General features: G+C 41.7%; 2 non-coding genes across 2 annotated transcripts; both read left to right on the top strand.

Moving 5' to 3' along the window:
* The first annotated feature begins 4,896 nt into the window (after positions 1-4,896).
* Positions 4,897-4,968, top strand: Trnaw-cca (transfer RNA tryptophan (anticodon CCA)). The gene has a single exon. It is a non-coding gene; the product is annotated as a tRNA-Trp (tRNA).
* Positions 4,969-6,302: 1,334 nt separating this feature from the next.
* On the top strand, positions 6,303-6,374 carry Trnaw-cca (transfer RNA tryptophan (anticodon CCA)). Its single transcript has one exon. It is a non-coding gene; the product is annotated as a tRNA-Trp (tRNA).
* Positions 6,375-8,189: the final 1,815 nt, after the last annotated feature.

The raw sequence follows: 8,189 nt of genomic DNA, 5'->3' as shown, positions 1-8,189 counted from the left end.
AGTTGTATGCGTTAAAAGCACGTTGCAGTACGCCGAGGCTTAAAAAACATTTTTGTGCATGCACAACATTTTCGGCGTATTGGAACGTATGAAGGTATGAATTAAACGTTAAGCATACGTTATAGGCACGCTCTACCATGGACGTCTTTGGCTCTACATACGTTCAGGCTGGCAATACGCTTTTATACGCTGTCAGAAGTTATGTATAAGTCCGTGATACGCTACTAATGATACGTAAGACATGCGTTAAATATACGGTAAACTCGTTATGTATACGCTATGGATACGTCAAAATCATGGTTTTTCGATGAAAGCTCGACGTATGACAGCTTACTAACTGTCTTTTACACGCTAGGTGCAAGTTACTCTAAAACGTGATGGTGCCAGCTGTGGCTGGCCTAGCAAGAGCCTGCATCACTTCGGGCTTTCCTCCCACATTAAGCTGACACGCCGTGATATGACTGGAATATTGTTAAAAACGGCGATAAACCCAACTCACTCACTGACTCTTCAAGGGTGGAACTTCAGTCTCAAAGTTATATGTCAGGCTGTTTATGAATACCTTTCAGATACTCGGAATAATGGAAGGTTTTCACCGACTTCACTTGACCAAACACCAAAAACAAAGGCATATGTGAGATTTATGACGATTAATTTATAAACAGAAATCATTTTCCATGAATTAGAATGAAAATGCATTTTAGTGCCAATATAGCATTCTCCGCAATACACAAAGAAAGAGTCAAGGGGTCCAAATTAAAAATTACACAAATCAGAGTTCATTGAAAAAGTGCATGAAGAGTCTATTAATGACACAGTAGTCAGGTAACACGTCATCAATAGCGAGTGTGACCACCCTGGGCATCCATGCACGCCAACACACGCCTCCTCATTGACTTCGTCAGTCGCCGGATAACGTCAACAGGAATCCTGTTCCATAAGTTCAATAGAGTCTGTTCAAGTTCCTGTCGGTTCGCTGGCGGTGGTACATGTTGTCTCAGCTGATGATCAAGATGATCCCAGAGATGTTCAATGGGGCTCATGTCTGGAGAACAAGGTGGCCAGGGCAATACGTTAACGTTAACGTTGTTCAGGTAGTCTTGAACAATCCGGGCGGTGTGAGGCCTTGTGTTGTCTTGTTGCAAAATTAATCCTCTTGGTTGAATTAAGGGCAGCACAACAGGTCTCAACACTTCATCCCTGTATCGCTGAGCATTCAGGTTTCCTCGGATGATAACCAGCCGTGTTGTAATCTGGCCACAAATGCCATCCCATACCATAACGCCTCCACCTCCAAACGGGTGAACTTCTCTAATGCAGTTTTCGCCAGTAGCTCCCCCCTTGGTCGAAAAACTCTGCCATCGTTCCTGAACAGACAGAACCGACTTTCATCTGTAAAGAACACTCTCACCCAGTCACGTCACTGCCACCGACATACAGACCGTGCCCATTGCAGTCTGCGTTCCATGGAAGGGTCTGTAGGCTTGTATACCAGCCGTACGAGGTCGAAGGACTGTTCGTCTGCTGATGGCATGTCCTAGTGCTGTTGTCGCCGTTGACGTCGCCGTCACACATCTGTTTCGGAGGTGAATCTGCCGGATGTAGCGGTCTTCGGCCGGTGTTGTCACTCTCGGTCTTCCCGATCTTGGTCGGACTTGAGTCTGTCCTGTCTGTTGGTAGCGGATTATAAACTTGCTGATGGTGGTCTGGGAGCAGTTGAAGGTTCTGGCTATCAATATGAGTAGCCCCCATATTGGCCATACCGATCGCTCTGTCTCGTTGCACTTGTGTAAGTCTGGGCAGATTCTTGGTGTTTTTCTGCTCACTGAATGCCTGCTCCGTCCAACGTCGGTATTTATGGCACAATCACGCACGTGCATTTGGACCAATGTCTCAAAATCACGTTTTGCACGTTTTCAACAATGCATGATTTGGAAAGCTGCGTTCGAAAATCTGCGTTGTGGTTGTGGTCATGTCTTATTGGGCGAATGTCTTCTGCGGGGGTTCAAACCTGTACCAGCTTTTTTGCTTTTTATACAACTATTTTTAAAGTGAAAACTTTCTTTTGCCCGGTAGTTTACATGAAAATATATGAAAAATAAAACATATATAAATAAATATTCGTGGATGTTAAATTAGAAATCTACTTCTCATTGGTCGTGATTAAGGGTTTCACTCATAAAATATCGACAGTGATAGCAGGACTATCAACTGCCCAGCTCCGGGCCCTCTCTGGGGGAGTAGCCTCGAGCTGTTGGCTGAAGGCAAGTATCAGCGCTATCTCAATCTTATCGCGATTATAACTCGCAGATCTCGGGGACTAAAGCATATATCACGGCCTGTATCACAGTGATGCTTCAGTAATAAGTAAGTGAGAGAGGGAGTGAGTTGTGGTGCGCGCTGCTTTGGAAACTGCTGCACGGCGTGGAAAAACGTACCTCATTTACCACTTTGGTGAAGCCTATACGAGTCCGCGCACAGCGCTGACAAACAAAAGTTAATAATCTGGGTATCTCAGAAAAAAATTTTTTTGCTTTACTATGTCTCAGCTACTGCTATGATTCAGGGTCTCGGCAACAACACTACTGCTATGATTCAGTGTCTCGGCAACAACTCTACTGTTATGATTCAGTGTCTCAGCAACAACACTACTGCTATGATTCAGTGTCTCAGCAACAACTCTACTGCTATGATTCAGTGTCTCAGCAACAACTCTTACTGCTATGATTCAGTGTCTCGGCAACAACTCTACTGCTACGATTCAGTGTCTCGGCAACAACTCTTACTGCTATGATTCAGTGTCTCAGCAACAACTCTACTGCTATGATTCTATGTCTCAGCAACAACTCTTACTGCTATGATTCAGTGTCTCAGCAACAACTCTACTGCTGTGATTCTATGTCTCAGCAACAACTCTACTGCTATGATTCAGTGTCTCAGCAACCACTGTACTGCTGTGATTCTATGTCTCAGCAACAACTCTACTGCTATGATTCTATGTCTCAGCAACAACTCTTACTGATATGATTCTATGTCTCAGCAACAACTCTACTGCTATGATTCTATGTCTCAGCAACAACTCTACTGCTATGATTCAGTGTCTCAGCAACCACTGTACTGCTGTGATTCTATGTCTCAGCAACAACTCTACTGCTATGATTCTATGTCTCAGCAACAACTCTTACTGATATGATTCTATGTCTCAGCAACAACTCTACTGCTATGATTCCATGTCTCAGCAACAACTCTACTGCTATGATTCCATGTCTCGTCAACAACTATATTGTTATGACGCTTGCCGTAAACAGGCGAGAGTGCTTGTCGTAAGAGGCAACACACGGAATCGGGTGGACAGGCTCGCCGACTTGGTTGGTGCAACAGATCCCAATTGTGTGGATCGATGCTCATGATGTCAATCACTGGATTGTCAGGTTCAGACTCGATGGCTTACAGACCGCCGTCATATAGCTGGAATATAGTGCGGCGTAAAACAACAAACTAACAAACAGAACCACGAACTTCACCTCACATACACCACAGATACATATACATACGGAGTCATGGGAACAACCATCTTCCCAAGGCAAGAGAGTTAACTGACTTTAAAAGTCCAGTTTCCACCCTTGCCGAACTAGGCTGGAATTACTGGGGTCGATCGTAGCGCCAGCAGTGGCTATTACCAGTTATGTCCCTTATAAGGTTCTCCTATGGACCAATCAGATTCCACCTCTAGTATCACTTGCGTTTCTTTCAAACAAAATGGCGGCGCCAAGTCAGGACGATCTGCTCTCGATAATCAAGATCTATATTTTGATAAAACGGGTCTTACATCGCGAAATGTATCAAATCACGTGAGCACCATGATTAAAAACATGAAAAGATTTAGAAAATATCTGTTGACAAAGAGTTGGCGGTGCACATGCTTTGCAAATCCTGCAATCGACCGAAAACTACATGACAGTTTACGAACCGGATTTCGATTTCGTTGCGCGATTTTGATTGGACTATGCATAGACTCGTTAATCCAGCCAAAATGTAACTCCATAATACCAGCCTAGTTCGGCAAGGGTGGAAACTTGACTTTTATAGTCAGTTAACACACTTGCCTCGGGAAGATGGGGAACAACTTACTGTAGAATCATTGACAGAAGGTATGTAGCATGTATAAATGAGGAGACATTCACACATTTCAAATTAAACACGTCACTTCAGAGATTTACAAACATCAGTTTATTAACGATGGGGGATAACCGCATCTTGTTTCCAAAGTACAAAATATTCCTTCTTGATTCATTTTCTTTTGTGCCCGTTGTTCTGCATTCCAGCAAAATGACAGCGGCTTGTAAATAATCGAGTCTCGGCCAGACAAATCAGTGGCTGATCTTATGAGCAACGCCAAACGTCGTTGGTACCAACTTCGGGTACGACGACATGCAGTGAAACACGTACCGATACCACCCGATTCAATTTAGTCCTCTTACGGCCAGCATCAGAACTCAATATCTCACCGATGTTCTTGATGCAGTTGCGAAAGGCGCACGCCATATACACGTTGAGTCAGTAAATAGTATTTCCTTATATCCATTGTCATTAGCCCTATTTTTTAAACTGTTAAATAATAGGGAAACATTATCCATGACACCATTGAGACGAAACACATCAAAATCAGAAAAACGGGGATGTAAAATAACCAAGTGACAGATACGGACTCGATCCTTATTAAATATTTCCTTATGGGCATCCCCATTAAAATATCTAAAACGTGTAATCGTAACTGAATTGAGAGTTACTTCCCTTTTCCCATCGCATTTCATCACGAAATGACATCAACATGGAGATGGACATGGAGTCTGCTGTTAGAGATTCAGCTCATTAGAACCCACCGTTAGACATCTAGGCCTCGTGGCGCAACGGTAGCGCGTCTGACTCCAGATCAGAAGGTTGCGTGTTCAAATCACGTCGGGGTCATAGCCATTTTGTCAAAATCTCCAGTGATCTGTTTTCAGCGCTGCATGGATTCAAAGAATACGTATTTGATAAATGGGCATTCTAATTGTCTGAGATTTACAAGTTAACATTCTCAAACAAAATGATAAGTATTACAATAGGCATTGTGGCAATATGTAGGCCTATATGGTTTGGCTTCAAGGTGAGGATAAGAGTTTGGTTCCGTTATTTCAGTTGTATCATGGCAGAAGGTGGGAAGACAACTTGGAGTAAAACACGTCTCAGACGTTTTCTATTTGGTTACACCAACGAGCACGGGTGTGGTGCAAACAAACCAAGACCAATATAACCGGGACGGATTTTGGATTCGAACCCACGACCAGTAGACCCTGACATGTATGGATTTCTCAACTCCTCAGAACAGGAAGCTAATCCGCTAGACCACTAGTGTACTCGAGGCATTGGCTGACAAACATATTTATTGACTAAAGACTACCCAATGGATTTGGAAAAAAACAACTCATGGAGCTTACTAGATCCTTTCCTTTTGGTGTGAAGCCCATTTTCCGGTGTCCCCTGCCGTGATATTGCTGGAATACTGCTAAAAGCGGCGTAAAACCATACTCACTCACTCACTCCTTTCCTTTTAAAAACTAATCTGATCAAAGGACAAATACCTGAATGATTATTTACAATAAAATATTTGAAGACAAAAACATGAATGAGCACTTTATTGTTTCACCTAATATTAATACAGTTTGAGTGAATGAGTGAGTATGGTTTTACGCCGCTTTTAACCAACTGTATCAGGATCGCACTTAACACCTATAGTTACTTCACAGACCATCAGCACCCTACATTAAAAATTGTTTAGTATTAATTCTCAAGGGTGGCCATGTCGTCTAATTTAAAAATTAGCTGAGCAGAAACACGGGAGAAACATGTGAATGCGGGTTCGAATCCCGGTTCGCCCCGATCACGTTTCTAGGTTTGTCAGCAACATACCCGTGCTCCTGTGTGTGACGAGGGTGGTAAACGTCTGAGACCTGCATCACTTCGGGTTTCATCTCACATTAGGCTGACATTCCATGATATAACGGAATACTGTTCAAAGCGGCGTTAAACCAGCTCATTCACTGTTGACCTAAAACGGGCTCCTGTTACCACCAAGACCTCGCATAAAGCGTCTAGTGTTGAGATTAGCGCACCGGCACCGATTTGACGCGTTTGAGTTAGAGTTGCCTCCCTTATTCCGTGTTGCACTGGATTTCATCGTAAAACCACGCTCATCCAGACTGCGCGGCTTGGAGCTTCAGCAGATATAGCTCATTAGAAGATCCCCGTAAAATCAGGTCGGCCCTGTGGCGCAACGGTAGCGCGTCTGACTCCAGATCAGAAGGTTGCGTGTTCAAATCACGTCGGGGTCACAATAGTTTTGTAATCCAAACTTCACATTATATGAACTTTCATACTAAGGAAACATTTATATACGACGCCATTAGAGCTACCAAGCATTCCTAAAACCTGCAGCTGTAAATGCTGAAGTATTAGCGTTTTCGCTATTTTTACACCAAACAAATTGAGACATGTTCAAACATTACCACATATCTACACAGGTAGATAAACGTAATCAGTTATTATGTTTAATACCCGACTCACACAGTTAATATACATAATAACTGACATTTTAAGGTATTATACATAAAATCTAAATGAAATTGCAATGTTAATGTATTGTAGTTAACTATTGTTTTATGCCTGATTCACTCAGTTATACATAACAGGTCTCGATAGGAAACCATCTGTGTGAAAGGTATTGTTGACTGAAAAATATAATAGTTGGCTTCTTAATTATATCAACTGAAAACACTCTTTCTGGTGTTTTGAACAACATGTACTCTTGGAATCAGTTCGATGTATGTGCGACATCACTCTAAACTGTGAACGATATCTCAATAGACTATCATCTATTCTCTGAAATGAATATATCGTACAGAAAACAATAGTTGTTACATTATTTTAATAACAATTTAATAAAAAGGAGCCCAGAGACTCTTCAGAAATCTAGACTTGCCAAACATTATAGACTTGCATGGGCTGTATTTGATATATTTGTATCAGGGTCTGTAAGACAGACAAGAAATGTCAACTGACAATGCCATTTGCTGAGTTGCTGTGCAGGGAGAATCCAGTTGTGGGGGTCAAGGTTTTATTAAATGCAATTGTGCTGCGCCAAGAGATGCCAATGCACAGGTGCAGATGCTTCAATGCACGATTGATGCGCAATTCAAGATGTCCCTCAAGCCTCTCCTGCACAAACAAAAACTGTTAAACTTTTCTAAAGGAAAACAAAGGCTGTTGAGAAATGTACATTTTGCTCTCTTGTAATAGCGATATGACAATATGATTGTGTTGATTGCATTAATAAAGATTCAAAGTTGACATCAAAGTCCTTTTTATTCCTCGTATTAAGACAGCAATGTACCATAACAGTTAGCTTCATAATATATTACACATTGTAAGTGATTCTACTTTAACTGTGAACAATGTTAGCGCACAATCAGTAATGACATATAATACCTGACAAAAAGATATATTCTGCCATAAACTTGGTAATTAGGTACTCATTTCTGATTGGTCAGTCAGAGGTTGTCAAATCACAATAAACTCCCTCTGAAACAGCCGATTTGACAGCTGCATGACCGCGGAAGTAATAATATTTTATATAACAGTACTTATTTTACAGTCAATGTCGGTAGGCATATTTAAATAATTATATGTACAATTATGTGCTGAGCGTTCTGTCCCAAATTCTAGTTAGCGCGGTTAAAGTAATCTACCTCTACATTGAAAACAGAGTATGACTATCACCTAATTATACATATAGAGAACCAGTTAGATTTTATTTATCGTCCAACATCATTCTTCCAACCCTTTCAGTTTGTAGACAGTGATTATCAGTGTCCTCAGTGTAAAAAGTACTGCTAACAGCTTGAGTAGCAGTGCCATTAGTGATGTCATTTGATTGTGACGTCATGGTAACCAGTGACGTCACAATGATCTGCAAGGCATTGTGATGCAATTTCATTGCAGCGATATCTACAGTGCAGACATCGCTTGATCTCATCCAAGCGATATCTCCTGTGGGAGCCAGTTTTAGATGATAAATAGAGAATCATACCCGAGTGTCTTTTGCTATCAAATATATCAACACGAGTTGATAAAAGTGGAAAAATTCCGAG

The sequence above is a fragment of the Haliotis cracherodii genome, unplaced genomic scaffold, assembly GCF_022045235.1.
Source record: "Haliotis cracherodii isolate W230 unplaced genomic scaffold, xgHalCrac1.p SCAF_4, whole genome shotgun sequence".
In the NCBI taxonomy this organism is placed as follows: domain Eukaryota; kingdom Metazoa; phylum Mollusca; class Gastropoda; order Lepetellida; family Haliotidae; genus Haliotis; species Haliotis cracherodii.
The sequence above is the reverse complement of the archived record's forward strand: the minus strand, read 5'-3'. Positions and strand labels throughout refer to the sequence as shown.